The sequence below is a fragment of the Schistocerca gregaria genome, unplaced genomic scaffold (assembly GCF_023897955.1).
Source record: "Schistocerca gregaria isolate iqSchGreg1 unplaced genomic scaffold, iqSchGreg1.2 ptg000337l, whole genome shotgun sequence".
Classification (NCBI taxonomy): Eukaryota; Metazoa; Arthropoda; class Insecta; order Orthoptera; family Acrididae; genus Schistocerca; species Schistocerca gregaria.
Genome location: NW_026061802.1, coordinates 602,534 through 618,726, shown reverse-complemented (window position 1 = coordinate 618,726; position 16,193 = coordinate 602,534). Strand labels below are relative to the sequence as shown.

Here is a 16,193-nt window from a genome sequence, read left to right as displayed (position 1 = left end):
CAAGCTTAGCGCGACACGTTTGTAGACAGCATTCAGGCGACGTTTAATTAGTAACAGCTCCATGCAGCGATAGCACAGCTGTGAAGGACATGAGTCAATGTACAGCTGTGCATCGTGGGATGTTCTGTACTGTCGTGTGAGCCCGGATAGCTCAGTCGGTAGAGCATTAGGCTTTTTAACCTAAGGGTCCAGGGTTCAAGTCCCTGTTCGAGCGGATATTTTAATACTTTGGTAGCGATTCCTCTGGTAGCGGTGGAAACACTACGGAAAAGAATGCAGCTACGCCGTTTTCTGATGCCACATAGCTTTAAACCGTAGAAGTTGCATGTGTCGGAGAACCTCGACCTACGGGCAGTCGTGGCGGGGTGGTTAAGGCGTCTGACTCGAAATCAGATTCCCTCTGGGAGCGTAGGTTCGAATCCTACCGGCTGCGTGCGATTTTGCGTAAAGAGGAGCAAATATTTTCACACACGTGAACGCGGTTGCAAACCGATGGCGCCATCTTCAACAAGACGAAAATTTCCGTTTAACAATACTGAGTGTCGCGACGGCTGCTGCTTACTGTGGCTACCGGTTCTCCTCTCACTGACGCTGGGACTGCAGAAAGCCGTCGCAGGCCCACGAGTGCGCTCCCGTCATTTTCTCGCGTCGACGCCGAGTTCGTGAGTACACAGACGTGCTTGGAAGCGTTGGACAGAGCCAACATTCATTTCTCTCTTTTTTAAGAATCGCAATTCAGTCATTCGAGTGCGGAAAAAGCAATGGTGCAGCGTTTCTTTTCTTAAGATCTCGCAGCTACTTGCAAGTATGTCGACCACTTAAGACGACAGTAAACTAGCGTCAGCGGTGCGTCAGTGGGAAGTCGGTGAAGTCGCCATTGGAGCCACAAGCCAGTAATTACGTCATGCGAATCACTCGCACGCAACGCAGCTGTACGATAGCTCAGTCGGTAGAGCGTTTGATTTTCAACCAAAGGGTGTTGGGTTCAAGGCCATGTCTAGGCGAAAATTAATACAATTTCGTAACGGCTAATGTGCTGGCAATGGAAACACTACAGAAAAGAGTTAGGCCACGCAGCTTTCTGCCATTGGATTGCTTCTAAAGTTGGACTTTCACTTGTCGGAAGACGCTATTGCCACCGGCAGTCGTGGCCGAGTGGTTAAGGCGTCTGACTTGAAATCAGATTCCCTCTGGGAGCGTAGGTTCGAGTCCTGCCGACTGCGAAAATTTTCTCGCTCTCAGAAGATGGACGTTCAGCTGCATCCTAGCAGTTGCGTCTCTACTAAACACGTGGGTCTCCAGCAATGTGCAGTGTTCTTTGGCGCAGCGCTACAGTCGCTCCCAGAAGCCACAGCTCATCTCCTCGTCTCACTGCCGTCCACCAAGTGTCAGTGCAAGTGTCGCCTCTCTGGGCAGTGCAGATGTGTCCATTTTAGCTTGCAGACGGTGACGTGTAGCAATTTATGAGCTAACGCAAGTCAAATGTTTTAGCGTGTGTATCTGCTAGATACTGCCTCTCACATGGTAGAGAGGCTCACTCCTTCTTGTGTCTCGTTCTCTGCACACGAGTTGCACGTGGCATCGATATAGCAAAGGTTTTCTAGAGAAAGCGAAGTCAATATTACATGAATCGAGTCGACATGTTTGCTTCTTACGATGATGGAATCAGAAGAAATGTGTGTGGTACTTCACTGCATCTGCTGCTCGCCTTTCAGCGTCCCTATGTCTTATCAGACGAAGATGACTGTGAAATTGGCGGCGATTCAGAGGTTAACGAAGACGCGCAAATCTGCGGACTTAGGTGTGAGCCGAAATAGCTCAGTTGGGAGAGCGTTAGACTGAAGATCTAAAGGTCCCTGGTTCGATCCCGGGTTTCGGCAAGCGTATGTTTTGAAGCTGATGCCAATGGAATTGCTCCGAGTCTGTGATGATGTAGGTACAGCCGATAACAAAAATGACTCTATCCTGTAACTGTTCAGGTTGTCTAGTGCTTGCCGTAAGAGGAACACAGTAGGCAACTCCCTGAGAAGTAAGAAAATACGAAAAGTCCTACCGACTGCGTTCCTTTTTTTGTGTCAGGAGGTGAAGAACGTCTCCAACGGAACCGTGAAATGAGCGAAAACGTGGGAAGCATTGCATTCGAAATGCTTGTGAAATTTCCAATTACTCAGTGAGTGTCGACAAAACACGTAAATCCTCTACTCCAACGTATGAGACCTAACGACTGCTGCGGTTTGTTTTTGCATCGGGTGTCAGCATTCTTCGATAGTCTGCTACAAGCTTAGCGCGACACGTTTGTAGACAGCATTCAGGCGACGTTTAATTAGTAACAGCTCCATGCAGCGATAGCACAGCTGTGAAGGACATGAGTCAATGTACAGCTGTGCATCGTGGGATGTTCTGTACTGTCGTGTGAGCCCGGATAGCTCAGTCGGTAGAGCATTAGGCTTTTTAACCTAAGGGTCCAGGGTTCAAGTCCCTGTTCGAGCGGATATTTTAATACTTTGGTAGCGATTCCTCTGGTAGCGGTGGAAACACTACGGAAAAGAATGCAGCTACGCCGTTTTCTGATGCCACATAGCTTTAAACCGTAGAAGTTGCATGTGTCGGAGAACCTCGACCTACGGGCAGTCGTGGCGGGGTGGTTAAGGCGTCTGACTCGAAATCAGATTCCCTCTGGGAGCGTAGGTTCGAATCCTACCGGCTGCGTGCGATTTTGCGTAAAGAGGAGCAAATATTTTCACACACGTGAACGCGGTTGCAAACCGATGGCGCCATCTTCAACAAGACGAAAATTTCCGTTTAACAATACTGAGTGTCGCGACGGCTGCTGCTTACTGTGGCTACCGGTTCTCCTCTCACTGACGCTGGGACTGCAGAAAGCCGTCGCAGGCCCACGAGTGCGCTCCCGTCATTTTCTCGCGTCGACGCCGAGTTCGTGAGTACACAGACGTGCTTGGAAGCGTTGGACAGAGCCAACATTCATTTCTCTCTTTTTTAAGAATCGCAATTCAGTCATTCGAGTGCGGAAAAAGCAATGGTGCAGCGTTTCTTTTCTTAAGATCTCGCAGCTACTTGCAAGTATGTCGACCACTTAAGACGACAGAAAACTAGCGTCAGCGGTGCGTCAGTGGGAAGTCGGTGAAGTCGCCATTGGAGCCACAAGCCAGTAATTACGTCATGCGAATCACTCGCACGCAACGCAGCTGTACGATAGCTCAGTCGGTAGAGCGTTTGATTTTCAACCAAAGGGTGTTGGGTTCAAGGCCATGTCTAGGCGAAAATTAATACAATTTCGTAACGGCTAATGTGCTGGCAATGGAAACACTACAGAAAAGAGTTAGGCCACGCAGCTTTCTGCCATTGGATTGCTTCTAAAGTTGGACTTTCACTTGTCGGAAGACGCTATTGCCACCGGCAGTCGTGGCCGAGTGGTTAAGGCGTCTGACTTGAAATCAGATTCCCTCTGGGAGCGTAGGTTCGAGTCCTGCCGACTGCGAAAATTTTCTCGCTCTCAGAAGATGGACGTTCAGCTGCATCCTAGCAGTTGCGTCTCTACTAAACACGTGGGTCTCCAGCAATGTGCAGTGTTCTTTGGCGCAGCGCTACAGTCGCTCCCAGAAGCCACAGCTCATCTCCTCGTCTCACTGCCGTCCACCAAGTGTCAGTGCAAGTGTCGCCTCTCTGGGCAGTGCAGATGTGTCCATTTTAGCTTGCAGACGGTGACGTGTAGCAATTTATGAGCTAACGCAAGTCAAATGTTTTAGCGTGTGTATCTGCTAGATACTGCCTCTCACATGGTAGAGAGGCTCACTCCTTCTTGTGTCTCGTTCTCTGCACACGAGTTGCACGTGGCATCGATATAGCAAAGGTTTTCTAGAGAAAGCGAAGTCAATATTACATGAATCGAGTCGACATGTTTGCTTCTTACGATGATGGAATCAGAAGAAATGTGTGTGGTACTTCACTGCATCTGCTGCTCGCCTTTCAGCGTCCCTATGTCTTATCAGACGAAGATGACTGTGAAATTGGCGGCGATTCAGAGGTTAACGAAGACGCGCAAATCTGCGGACTTAGGTGTGAGCCGAAATAGCTCAGTTGGGAGAGCGTTAGACTGAAGATCTAAAGGTCCCTGGTTCGATCCCGGGTTTCGGCAAGCGTATGTTTTGAAGCTGATGCCAATGGAATTGCTCCGAGTCTGTGATGATGTAGGTACAGCCGATAACAAAAATGACTCTATCCTGTAACTGTTCAGGTTGTCTAGTGCTTGCCGTAAGAGGAACACAGTAGGCAACTCCCTGAGAAGTAAGAAAATACGAAAAGTCCTACCGACTGCGTTCCTTTTTTTGTGTCAGGAGGTGAAGAACGTCTCCAACGGAACCGTGAAATGAGCGAAAACGTGGGAAGCATTGCATTCGAAATGCTTGTGAAATTTCCAATTACTCAGTGAGTGTCGACAAAACACGTAAATCCTCTACTCCAACGTATGAGACCTAACGACTGCTGCGGTTTGTTTTTGCATCGGGTGTCAGCATTCTTCGATAGTCTGCTACAAGCTTAGCGCGACACGTTTGTAGACAGCATTCAGGCGACGTTTAATTAGTAACAGCTCCATGCAGCGATAGCACAGCTGTGAAGGACATGAGTCAATGTACAGCTGTGCATCGTGGGATGTTCTGTACTGTCGTGTGAGCCCGGATAGCTCAGTCGGTAGAGCATTAGGCTTTTTAACCTAAGGGTCCAGGGTTCAAGTCCCTGTTCGAGCGGATATTTTAATACTTTGGTAGCGATTCCTCTGGTAGCGGTGGAAACACTACGGAAAAGAATGCAGCTACGCCGTTTTCTGATGCCACATAGCTTTAAACCGTAGAAGTTGCATGTGTCGGAGAACCTCGACCTACGGGCAGTCGTGGCGGGGTGGTTAAGGCGTCTGACTCGAAATCAGATTCCCTCTGGGAGCGTAGGTTCGAATCCTACCGGCTGCGTGCGATTTTGCGTAAAGAGGAGCAAATATTTTCACACACGTGAACGCGGTTGCAAACCGATGGCGCCATCTTCAACAAGACGAAAATTTCCGTTTAACAATACTGAGTGTCGCGACGGCTGCTGCTTACTGTGGCTACCGGTTCTCCTCTCACTGACGCTGGGACTGCAGAAAGCCGTCGCAGGCCCACGAGTGCGCTCCCGTCATTTTCTCGCGTCGACGCCGAGTTCGTGAGTACACAGACGTGCTTGGAAGCGTTGGACAGAGCCAACATTCATTTCTCTCTTTTTTAAGAATCGCAATTCAGTCATTCGAGTGCGGAAAAAGCAATGGTGCAGCGTTTCTTTTCTTAAGATCTCGCAGCTACTTGCAAGTATGTCGACCACTTAAGACGACAGAAAACTAGCGTCAGCGGTGCGTCAGTGGGAAGTCGGTGAAGTCGCCATTGGAGCCACAAGCCAGTAATTACGTCATGCGAATCACTCGCACGCAACGCAGCTGTACGATAGCTCAGTCGGTAGAGCGTTTGATTTTCAACCAAAGGGTGTTGGGTTCAAGGCCATGTCTAGGCGAAAATTAATACAATTTCGTAACGGCTAATGTGCTGGCAATGGAAACACTACAGAAAAGAGTTAGGCCACGCAGCTTTCTGCCATTGGATTGCTTCTAAAGTTGGACTTTCACTTGTCGGAAGACGCTATTGCCACCGGCAGTCGTGGCCGAGTGGTTAAGGCGTCTGACTTGAAATCAGATTCCCTCTGGGAGCGTAGGTTCGAGTCCTGCCGACTGCGAAAATTTTCTCGCTCTCAGAAGATGGACGTTCAGCTGCATCCTAGCAGTTGCGTCTCTACTAAACACGGGGGTCTCCAGCAATGTGCAGTGTTCTTTGGCGCAGCGCTACAGTCGCTCCCAGAAGCCACAGCTCATCTCCTCGTCTCACTGCCGTCCACCAAGTGTCAGTGCAAGTGTCGCCTCTCTGGGCAGTGCAGATGTGTCCATTTTAGCTTGCAGACGGTGACGTGTAGCAATTTATGAGCTAACGCAAGTCAAATGTTTTAGCGTGTGTATCTGCTAGATACTGCCTCTCACATGGTAGAGAGGCTCACTCCTTCTTGTGTCTCGTTCTCTGCACACGAGTTGCACGTGGCATCGATATAGCAAAGGTTTTCTAGAGAAAGCGAAGTCAATATTACATGAATCGAGTCGACATGTTTGCTTCTTACGATGATGGAATCAGAAGAAATGTGTGTGGTACTTCACTGCATCTGCTGCTCGCCTTTCAGCGTCCCTATGTCTTATCAGACGAAGATGACTGTGAAATTGGCGGCGATTCAGAGGTTAACGAAGACGCGCAAATCTGCGGACTTAGGTGTGAGCCGAAATAGCTCAGTTGGGAGAGCGTTAGACTGAAGATCTAAAGGTCCCTGGTTCGATCCCGGGTTTCGGCAAGCGTATGTTTTGAAGCTGATGCCAATGGAATTGCTCCGAGTCTGTGATGATGTAGGTACAGCCGAGAACAAAAATGACTCTATCCTGTAACTGTTCAGGTTGTCTAGTGCTTGCCGTAAGAGGAACACAGTAGGCAACTCCCTGAGAAGTAAGAAAATACGAAAAGTCCTACCGACTGCGTTCCTTTTTTTGTGTCAGGAGGTGAAGAACGTCTCCAACGGAACCGTGAAATGAGCGCAAACGTGGGAAGCATTGCATTCGAAATGCTTGTGAAATTTCCAATTACTCAGTGAGTGTCGACAAAACACGTAAATCCTCTACTCCAACGTATGAGACCTAACGACTGCTGCGGTTTGTTTTTGCATCGGGTGTCAGCATTCTTCGATAGTCTGCTACAAGCTTAGCGCGACACGTTTGTAGACAGCATTCAGGCGACGTTTAATTAGTAACAGCTCCATGCAGCGATAGCACAGCTGTGAAGGACATGAGTCAATGTACAGCTGTGCATCGTGGGATGTTCTGTACTGTCGTGTGAGCCCGGATAGCTCAGTCGGTAGAGCATTAGGCTTTTTAACCTAAGGGTCCAGGGTTCAAGTCCCTGTTCGAGCGGATATTTTAATACTTTGGTAGCGATTCCTCTGGTAGCGGTGGAAACACTACGGAAAAGAATGCAGCTACGCCGTTTTCTGATGCCACATAGCTTTAAACCGTAGAAGTTGCATGTGTCGGAGAACCTCGACCTACGGGCAGTCGTGGCGGGGTGGTTAAGGCGTCTGACTCGAAATCAGATTCCCTCTGGGAGCGTAGGTTCGAATCCTACCGGCTGCGTGCGATTTTGCGTAAAGAGGAGCAAATATTTTCACACACGTGAACGCGGTTGCAAACCGATGGCGCCATCTTCAACAAGACGAAAATTTCCGTTTAACAATACTGAGTGTCGCGACGGCTGCTGCTTACTGTGGCTACCGGTTCTCCTCTCACTGACGCTGGGACTGCAGAAAGCCGTCGCAGGCCCACGAGTGCGCTCCCGTCATTTTCTCGCGTCGACGCCGAGTTCGTGAGTACACAGACGTGCTTGGAAGCGTTGGACAGAGCCAACATTCATTTCTCTCTTTTTTAAGAATCGCAATTCAGTCATTCGAGTGCGGAAAAAGCAATGGTGCAGCGTTTCTTTTCTTAAGATCTCGCAGCTACTTGCAAGTATGTCGACCACTTAAGACGACATCAAACTAGCGTCAGCGGTGCGTCAGTGGGAAGTCGGTGAAGTCGCCATTGGAGCCACAAGCCAGTAATTACGTCATGCGAATCACTCGCACGCAACGCAGCTGTACGATAGCTCAGTCGGTAGAGCGTTTGATTTTCAACCAAAGGGTGTTGGGTTCAAGGCCATGTCTAGGCGAAAATTAATACAATTTCGTAACGGCTAATGTGCTGGCAATGGAAACACTACAGAAAAGAGTTAGGCCACGCAGCTTTCTGCCATTGGATTGCTTCTAAAGTTGGACTTTCACTTGTCGGAAGACGCTATTGCCACCGGCAGTCGTGGCCGAGTGGTTAAGGCGTCTGACTTGAAATCAGATTCCCTCTGGGAGCGTAGGTTCGAGTCCTGCCGACTGCGAAAATTTTCTCGCTCTCAGAAGATGGACGTTCAGCTGCATCCTAGCAGTTGCGTCTCTACTAAACACGTGGGTCTCCAGCAATGTGCAGTGTTCTTTGGCGCAGCGCTACAGTCGCTCCCAGAAGCCACAGCTCATCTCCTCGTCTCACTGCCGTCCACCAAGTGTCAGTGCAAGTGTCGCCTCTCTGGGCAGTGCAGATGTGTCCATTTTAGCTTGCAGACGGTGACGTGTAGCAATTTATGAGCTAACGCAAGTCAAATGTTTTAGCGTGTGTATCTGCTAGATACTGCCTCTCACATGGTAGAGAGGCTCACTCCTTCTTGTGTCTCGTTCTCTGCACACGAGTTGCACGTGGCATCGATATAGCAAAGGTTTTCTAGAGAAAGCGAAGTCAATATTACATGAATCGAGTCGACATGTTTGCTTCTTACGATGATGGAATCAGAAGAAATGTGTGTGGTACTTCACTGCATCTGCTGCTCGCCTTTCAGCGTCCCTATGTCTTATCAGACGAAGATGACTGTGAAATTGGCGGCGATTCAGAGGTTAACGAAGACGCGCAAATCTGCGGACTTAGGTGTGAGCCGAAATAGCTCAGTTGGGAGAGCGTTAGACTGAAGATCTAAAGGTCCCTGGTTCGATCCCGGGTTTCGGCAAGCGTATGTTTTGAAGCTGATGCCAATGGAATTGCTCCGAGTCTGTGATGATGTAGGTACAGCCGAGAACAAAAATGACTCTATCCTGTAACTGTTCAGGTTGTCTAGTGCTTGCCGTAAGAGGAACACAGTAGGCAACTCCCTGAGAAGTAAGAAAATACGAAAAGTCCTACCGACTGCGTTCCTTTTTTTGTGTCAGGAGGTGAAGAACGTCTCCAACGGAACCGTGAAATGAGCGAAAACGTGGGAAGCATTGCATTCGAAATGCTTGTGAAATTTCCAATTACTCAGTGAGTGTCGACAAAACACGTAAATCCTCTACTCCAACGTATGAGACCTAACGACTGCTGCGGTTTGTTTTTGCATCGGGTGTCAGCATTCTTCGATAGTCTGCTACAAGCTTAGCGCGACACGTTTGTAGACAGCATTCAGGCGACGTTTAATTAGTAACAGCTCCATGCAGCGATAGCACAGCTGTGAAGGACATGAGTCAATGTACAGCTGTGCATCGTGGGATGTTCTGTACTGTCGTGTGAGCCCGGATAGCTCAGTCGGTAGAGCATTAGGCTTTTTAACCTAAGGGTCCAGGGTTCAAGTCCCTGTTCGAGCGGATATTTTAATACTTTGGTAGCGATTCCTCTGGTAGCGGTGGAAACACTACGGAAAAGAATGCAGCTACGCCGTTTTCTGATGCCACATAGCTTTAAACTGTAGAAGTTGCATGTGTCGGAGAACCTCGACCTACGGGCAGTCGTGGCGGGGTGGTTAAGGCGTCTGACTCGAAATCAGATTCCCTCTGGGAGCGTAGGTTCGAATCCTACCGGCTGCGTGCGATTTTGCGTAAAGAGGAGCAAATATTTTCACACACGTGAACGCGGTTGCAAACCGATGGCGCCATCTTCAACAAGACGAAAATTTCCGTTTAACAATACTGAGTGTCGCGACGGCTGCTGCTTACTGTGGCTACCGGTTCTCCTCTCACTGACGCTGGGACTGCAGAAAGCCGTCGCAGGCCCACGAGTGCGCTCCCGTCATTTTCTCGCGTCGACGCCGAGTTCGTGAGTACACAGACGTGCTTGGAAGCGTTGGACAGAGCCAACATTCATTTCTCTCTTTTTTAAGAATCGCAATTCAGTCATTCGAGTGCGGAAAAAGCAATGGTGCAGCGTTTCTTTTCTTAAGATCTCGCAGCTACTTGCAAGTATGTCGACCACTTAAGACGACAGAAAACTAGCGTCAGCGGTGCGTCAGTGGGAAGTCGGTGAAGTCGCCATTGGAGCCACAAGCCAGTAATTACGTCATGCGAATCACTCGCACGCAACGCAGCTGTACGATAGCTCAGTCGGTAGAGCGTTTGATTTTCAACCAAAGGGTGTTGGGTTCAAGGCCATGTCTAGGCGAAAATTAATACAATTTCGTAACGGCTAATGTGCTGGCAATGGAAACACTACAGAAAAGAGTTAGGCCACGCAGCTTTCTGCCATTGGATTGCTTCTAAAGTTGGACTTTCACTTGTCGGAAGACGCTATTGCCACCGGCAGTCGTGGCCGAGTGGTTAAGGCGTCTGACTTGAAATCAGATTCCCTCTGGGAGCGTAGGTTCGAGTCCTGCCGACTGCGAAAATTTTCTCGCTCTCAGAAGATGGACGTTCAGCTGCATCCTAGCAGTTGCGTCTCTACTAAACACGGGGGTCTCCAGCAATGTGCAGTGTTCTTTGGCGCAGCGCTACAGTCGCTCCCAGAAGCCACAGCTCATCTCCTCGTCTCACTGCCGTCCACCAAGTGTCAGTGCAAGTGTCGCCTCTCTGGGCAGTGCAGATGTGTCCATTTTAGCTTGCAGACGGTGACGTGTAGCAATTTATGAGCTAACGCAAGTCAAATGTTTTAGCGTGTGTATCTGCTAGATACTGCCTCTCACATGGTAGAGAGGCTCACTCCTTCTTGTGTCTCGTTCTCTGCACACGAGTTGCACGTGGCATCGATATAGCAAAGGTTTTCTAGAGAAAGCGAAGTCAATATTACATGAATCGAGTCGACATGTTTGCTTCTTACGATGATGGAATCAGAAGAAATGTGTGTGGTACTTCACTGCATCTGCTGCTCGCCTTTCAGCGTCCCTATGTCTTATCAGACGAAGATGACTGTGAAATTGGCGGCGATTCAGAGGTTAACGAAGACGCGCAAATCTGCGGACTTAGGTGTGAGCCGAAATAGCTCAGTTGGGAGAGCGTTAGACTGAAGATCTAAAGGTCCCTGGTTCGATCCCGGGTTTCGGCAAGCGTATGTTTTGAAGCTGATGCCAATGGAATTGCTCCGAGTCTGTGATGATGTAGGTACAGCCGATAACAAAAATGACTCTATCCTGTAACTGTTCAGGTTGTCTAGTGCTTGCCGTAAGAGGAACACAGTAGGCAACTCCCTGAGAAGTAAGAAAATACGAAAAGTCCTACCGACTGCGTTCCTTTTTTTGTGTCAGGAGGTGAAGAACGTCTCCAACGGAACCGTGAAATGAGCGAAAACGTGGGAAGCATTGCATTCGAAATGCTTGTGAAATTTCCAATTACTCAGTGAGTGTCGACAAAACACGTAAATCCTCTACTCCAACGTATGAGACCTAACGACTGCTGCGGTTTGTTTTTGCATCGGGTGTCAGCATTCTTCGATAGTCTGCTACAAGCTTAGCGCGACACGTTTGTAGACAGCATTCAGGCGACGTTTAATTAGTAACAGCTCCATGCAGCGATAGCACAGCTGTGAAGGACATGAGTCAATGTACAGCTGTGCATCGTGGGATGTTCTGTACTGTCGTGTGAGCCCGGATAGCTCAGTCGGTAGAGCATTAGGCTTTTTAACCTAAGGGTCCAGGGTTCAAGTCCCTGTTCGAGCGGATATTTTAATACTTTGGTAGCGATTCCTCTGGTAGCGGTGGAAACACTACGGAAAAGAATGCAGCTACGCCGTTTTCTGATGCCACATAGCTTTAAACCGTAGAAGTTGCATGTGTCGGAGAACCTCGACCTACGGGCAGTCGTGGCGGGGTGGTTAAGGCGTCTGACTCGAAATCAGATTCCCTCTGGGAGCGTAGGTTCGAATCCTACCGGCTGCGTGCGATTTTGCGTAAAGAGGAGCAAATATTTTCACACACGTGAACGCGGTTGCAAACCGATGGCGCCATCTTCAACAAGACGAAAATTTCCGTTTAACAATACTGAGTGTCGCGACGGCTGCTGCTTACTGTGGCTACCGGTTCTCCTCTCACTGACGCTGGGACTGCAGAAAGCCGTCGCAGGCCCACGAGTGCGCTCCCGTCATTTTCTCGCGTCGACGCCGAGTTCGTGAGTACACAGACGTGCTTGGAAGCGTTGGACAGAGCCAACATTCATTTCTCTCTTTTTTAAGAATCGCAATTCAGTCATTCGAGTGCGGAAAAAGCAATGGTGCAGCGTTTCTTTTCTTAAGATCTCGCAGCTACTTGCAAGTATGTCGACCACTTAAGACGACAGAAAACTAGCGTCAGCGGTGCGTCAGTGGGAAGTCGGTGAAGTCGCCATTGGAGCCACAAGCCAGTAATTACGTCATGCGAATCACTCGCACGCAACGCAGCTGTACGATAGCTCAGTCGGTAGAGCGTTTGATTTTCAACCAAAGGGTGTTGGGTTCAAGGCCATGTCTAGGCGAAAATTAATACAATTTCGTAACGGCTAATGTGCTGGCAATGGAAACACTACAGAAAAGAGTTAGGCCACGCAGCTTTCTGCCATTGGATTGCTTCTAAAGTTGGACTTTCACTTGTCGGAAGACGCTATTGCCACCGGCAGTCGTGGCCGAGTGGTTAAGGCGTCTGACTTGAAATCAGATTCCCTCTGGGAGCGTAGGTTCGAGTCCTGCCGACTGCGAAAATTTTCTCGCTCTCAGAAGATGGACGTTCAGCTGCATCCTAGCAGTTGCGTCTCTACTAAACACGGGGGTCTCCAGCAATGTGCAGTGTTCTTTGGCGCAGCGCTACAGTCGCTCCCAGAAGCCACAGCTCATCTCCTCGTCTCACTGCCGTCCACCAAGTGTCAGTGCAAGTGTCGCCTCTCTGGGCAGTGCAGATGTGTCCATTTTAGCTTGCAGACGGTGACGTGTAGCAATTTATGAGCTAACGCAAGTCAAATGTTTTAGCGTGTGTATCTGCTAGATACTGCCTCTCACATGGTAGAGAGGCTCACTCCTTCTTGTGTCTCGTTCTCTGCACACGAGTTGCACGTGGCATCGATATAGCAAAGGTTTTCTAGAGAAAGCGAAGTCAATATTACATGAATCGAGTCGACATGTTTGCTTCTTACGATGATGGAATCAGAAGAAATGTGTGTGGTACTTCACTGCATCTGCTGCTCGCCTTTCAGCGTCCCTATGTCTTATCAGACGAAGATGACTGTGAAATTGGCGGCGATTCAGAGGTTAACGAAGACGCGCAAATCTGCGGACTTAGGTGTGAGCCGAAATAGCTCAGTTGGGAGAGCGTTAGACTGAAGATCTAAAGGTCCCTGGTTCGATCCCGGGTTTCGGCAAGCGTATGTTTTGAAGCTGATGCCAATGGAATTGCTCCGAGTCTGTGATGATGTAGGTACAGCCGATAACAAAAATGACTCTATCCTGTAACTGTTCAGGTTGTCTAGTGCTTGCCGTAAGAGGAACACAGTAGGCAACTCCCTGAGAAGTAAGAAAATACGAAAAGTCCTACCGACTGCGTTCCTTTTTTTGTGTCAGGAGGTGAAGAACGTCTCCAACGGAACCGTGAAATGAGCGAAAACGTGGGAAGCATTGCATTCGAAATGCTTGTGAAATTTCCAATTACTCAGTGAGTGTCGACAAAACACGTAAATCCTCTACTCCAACGTATGAGACCTAACGACTGCTGCGGTTTGTTTTTGCATCGGGTGTCAGCATTCTTCGATAGTCTGCTACAAGCTTAGCGCGACACGTTTGTAGACAGCATTCAGGCGACGTTTAATTAGTAACAGCTCCATGCAGCGATAGCACAGCTGTGAAGGACATGAGTCAATGTACAGCTGTGCATCGTGGGATGTTCTGTACTGTCGTGTGAGCCCGGATAGCTCAGTCGGTAGAGCATTAGGCTTTTTAACCTAAGGGTCCAGGGTTCAAGTCCCTGTTCGAGCGGATATTTTAATACTTTGGTAGCGATTCCTCTGGTAGCGGTGGAAACACTACGGAAAAGAATGCAGCTACGCCGTTTTCTGATGCCACATAGCTTTAAACCGTAGAAGTTGCATGTGTCGGAGAACCTCGACCTACGGGCAGTCGTGGCGGGGTGGTTAAGGCGTCTGACTCGAAATCAGATTCCCTCTGGGAGCGTAGGTTCGAATCCTACCGGCTGCGTGCGATTTTGCGTAAAGAGGAGCAAATATTTTCACACACGTGAACGCGGTTGCAAACCGATGGCGCCATCTTCAACAAGACGAAAATTTCCGTTTAACAATACTGAGTGTCGCGACGGCTGCTGCTTACTGTGGCTACCGGTTCTCCTCTCACTGACGCTGGGACTGCAGAAAGCCGTCGCAGGCCCACGAGTGCGCTCCCGTCATTTTCTCGCGTCGACGCCGAGTTCGTGAGTACACAGACGTGCTTGGAAGCGTTGGACAGAGCCAACATTCATTTCTCTCTTTTTTAAGAATCGCAATTCAGTCATTCGAGTGCGGAAAAAGCAATGGTGCAGCGTTTCTTTTCTTAAGATCTCGCAGCTACTTGCAAGTATGTCGACCACTTAAGACGACAGTAAACTAGCGTCAGCGGTGCGTCAGTGGGAAGTCGGTGAAGTCGCCATTGGAGCCACAAGCCAGTAATTACGTCATGCGAATCACTCGCACGCAACGCAGCTGTACGATAGCTCAGTCGGTAGAGCGTTTGATTTTCAACCAAAGGGTGTTGGGTTCAAGGCCATGTCTAGGCGAAAATTAATACAATTTCGTAACGGCTAATGTGCTGGCAATGGAAACACTACAGAAAAGAGTTAGGCCACGCAGCTTTCTGCCATTGGATTGCTTCTAAAGTTGGACTTTCACTTGTCGGAAGACGCTATTGCCACCGGCAGTCGTGGCCGAGTGGTTAAGGCGTCTGACTTGAAATCAGATTCCCTCTGGGAGCGTAGGTTCGAGTCCTGCCGACTGCGAAAATTTTCTCGCTCTCAGAAGATGGACGTTCAGCTGCATCCTAGCAGTTGCGTCTCTACTAAACACGTGGGTCTCCAGCAATGTGCAGTGTTCTTTGGCGCAGCGCTACAGTCGCTCCCAGAAGCCACAGCTCATCTCCTCGTCTCACTGCCGTCCACCAAGTGTCAGTGCAAGTGTCGCCTCTCTGGGCAGTGCAGATGTGTCCATTTTAGCTTGCAGACGGTGACGTGTAGCAATTTATGAGCTAACGCAAGTCAAATGTTTTAGCGTGTGTATCTGCTAGATACTGCCTCTCACATGGTAGAGAGGCTCACTCCTTCTTGTGTCTCGTTCTCTGCACACGAGTTGCACGTGGCATCGATATAGCAAAGGTTTTCTAGAGAAAGCGAAGTCAATATTACATGAATCGAGTCGACATGTTTGCTTCTTACGATGATGGAATCAGAAGAAATGTGTGTGGTACTTCACTGCATCTGCTGCTCGCCTTTCAGCGTCCCTATGTCTTATCAGACGAAGATGACTGTGAAATTGGCGGCGATTCAGAGGTTAACGAAGACGCGCAAATATGCGGACTTAGGTGTGAGCCGAAATAGCTCAGTTGGGAGAGCGTTAGACTGAAGATCTAAAGGTCCCTGGTTCGATCCCGGGTTTCGGCAAGCGTATGTTTTGAAGCTGATGCCAATGGAATTGCTCCGAGTCTGTGATGATGTAGGTACAGCCGAGAACAAAAATGACTCTATCCTGTAACTGTTCAGGTTGTCTAGTGCTTGCCGTAAGAGGAACACAGTAGGCAACTCCCTGAGAAGTAAGAAAATACGAAAAGTCCTACCGACTGCGTTCCTTTTTTTGTGTCAGGAGGTGAAGAACGTCTCCAACGGAACCGTGAAATGAGCGAAAACGTGGGAAGCATTGCATTCGAAATGCTTGTGAAATTTCCAATTACTCAGTGAGTGTCGACAAAACACGTAAATCCTCTACTCCAACGTATGAGACCTAACGACTGCTGCGGTTTGTTTTTGCATCGGGTGTCAGCATTCTTCGATAGTCTGCTACAAGCTTAGCGCGACACGTTTGTAGACAGCATTCAGGCGACGTTTAATTAGTAACAGCTCCATGCAGCGATAGCACAGCTGTGAAGGACATGAGTCAATGTACAGCTGTGCATCGTGGGATGTTCTGTACTGTCGTGTGAGCCCGGATAGCTCAGTCGGTAGAGCATTAGGCTTTTTAACCTAAGGGTCCAGGGTTCAAGTCCCTGTTCGAGCGGATATTTTAATACTTTGGTAGCGATTCCTCTGGTAGCGGTGGAAACA

At 49.0% G+C, this 16,193-nt stretch overlaps 21 non-coding genes across 21 annotated transcripts; all 21 read left to right on the top strand.

The window, feature by feature from the left end:
- The first annotated feature begins 351 nt into the window (after positions 1–351).
- Positions 352–433, top strand: Trnas-cga (transfer RNA serine (anticodon CGA)). Its single transcript has one exon. It is a non-coding gene; the product is annotated as a tRNA-Ser (tRNA).
- Positions 434–1,141: 708 nt separating this feature from the next.
- Trnas-uga (transfer RNA serine (anticodon UGA)) lies at positions 1,142–1,223 on the top strand. The gene has a single exon. It is a non-coding gene; the product is annotated as a tRNA-Ser (tRNA).
- Positions 1,224–1,807: 584 nt separating this feature from the next.
- Trnaf-gaa (transfer RNA phenylalanine (anticodon GAA)) lies at positions 1,808–1,880 on the top strand. The gene has a single exon. It is a non-coding gene; the product is annotated as a tRNA-Phe (tRNA).
- A 747-nt stretch (positions 1,881–2,627) lies between these two features.
- Positions 2,628–2,709, top strand: Trnas-cga (transfer RNA serine (anticodon CGA)). Its single transcript has one exon. It is a non-coding gene; the product is annotated as a tRNA-Ser (tRNA).
- Positions 2,710–3,417: 708 nt separating this feature from the next.
- Positions 3,418–3,499, top strand: Trnas-uga (transfer RNA serine (anticodon UGA)). The gene has a single exon. It is a non-coding gene; the product is annotated as a tRNA-Ser (tRNA).
- Positions 3,500–4,083: 584 nt separating this feature from the next.
- Positions 4,084–4,156, top strand: Trnaf-gaa (transfer RNA phenylalanine (anticodon GAA)). The gene has a single exon. It is a non-coding gene; the product is annotated as a tRNA-Phe (tRNA).
- Positions 4,157–4,903: 747 nt separating this feature from the next.
- On the top strand, positions 4,904–4,985 carry Trnas-cga (transfer RNA serine (anticodon CGA)). Its single transcript has one exon. It is a non-coding gene; the product is annotated as a tRNA-Ser (tRNA).
- Positions 4,986–5,693: 708 nt separating this feature from the next.
- On the top strand, positions 5,694–5,775 carry Trnas-uga (transfer RNA serine (anticodon UGA)). The gene has a single exon. It is a non-coding gene; the product is annotated as a tRNA-Ser (tRNA).
- Positions 5,776–6,359: 584 nt separating this feature from the next.
- Positions 6,360–6,432, top strand: Trnaf-gaa (transfer RNA phenylalanine (anticodon GAA)). Its single transcript has one exon. It is a non-coding gene; the product is annotated as a tRNA-Phe (tRNA).
- Positions 6,433–7,179: 747 nt separating this feature from the next.
- Positions 7,180–7,261, top strand: Trnas-cga (transfer RNA serine (anticodon CGA)). Its single transcript has one exon. It is a non-coding gene; the product is annotated as a tRNA-Ser (tRNA).
- Positions 7,262–7,969: 708 nt separating this feature from the next.
- Positions 7,970–8,051, top strand: Trnas-uga (transfer RNA serine (anticodon UGA)). The gene has a single exon. It is a non-coding gene; the product is annotated as a tRNA-Ser (tRNA).
- Positions 8,052–8,635: 584 nt separating this feature from the next.
- On the top strand, positions 8,636–8,708 carry Trnaf-gaa (transfer RNA phenylalanine (anticodon GAA)). The gene has a single exon. It is a non-coding gene; the product is annotated as a tRNA-Phe (tRNA).
- Positions 8,709–9,455: 747 nt separating this feature from the next.
- On the top strand, positions 9,456–9,537 carry Trnas-cga (transfer RNA serine (anticodon CGA)). The gene has a single exon. It is a non-coding gene; the product is annotated as a tRNA-Ser (tRNA).
- Positions 9,538–10,245: 708 nt separating this feature from the next.
- On the top strand, positions 10,246–10,327 carry Trnas-uga (transfer RNA serine (anticodon UGA)). Its single transcript has one exon. It is a non-coding gene; the product is annotated as a tRNA-Ser (tRNA).
- Positions 10,328–10,911: 584 nt separating this feature from the next.
- Positions 10,912–10,984, top strand: Trnaf-gaa (transfer RNA phenylalanine (anticodon GAA)). The gene has a single exon. It is a non-coding gene; the product is annotated as a tRNA-Phe (tRNA).
- Positions 10,985–11,731: 747 nt separating this feature from the next.
- Positions 11,732–11,813, top strand: Trnas-cga (transfer RNA serine (anticodon CGA)). The gene has a single exon. It is a non-coding gene; the product is annotated as a tRNA-Ser (tRNA).
- Positions 11,814–12,521: 708 nt separating this feature from the next.
- Positions 12,522–12,603, top strand: Trnas-uga (transfer RNA serine (anticodon UGA)). Its single transcript has one exon. It is a non-coding gene; the product is annotated as a tRNA-Ser (tRNA).
- Positions 12,604–13,187: 584 nt separating this feature from the next.
- Trnaf-gaa (transfer RNA phenylalanine (anticodon GAA)) lies at positions 13,188–13,260 on the top strand. Its single transcript has one exon. It is a non-coding gene; the product is annotated as a tRNA-Phe (tRNA).
- A 747-nt stretch (positions 13,261–14,007) lies between these two features.
- Trnas-cga (transfer RNA serine (anticodon CGA)) lies at positions 14,008–14,089 on the top strand. The gene has a single exon. It is a non-coding gene; the product is annotated as a tRNA-Ser (tRNA).
- A 708-nt stretch (positions 14,090–14,797) lies between these two features.
- Trnas-uga (transfer RNA serine (anticodon UGA)) lies at positions 14,798–14,879 on the top strand. The gene has a single exon. It is a non-coding gene; the product is annotated as a tRNA-Ser (tRNA).
- Positions 14,880–15,463: 584 nt separating this feature from the next.
- On the top strand, positions 15,464–15,536 carry Trnaf-gaa (transfer RNA phenylalanine (anticodon GAA)). The gene has a single exon. It is a non-coding gene; the product is annotated as a tRNA-Phe (tRNA).
- The last annotated feature ends 657 nt before the right edge of the window (positions 15,537–16,193 follow it).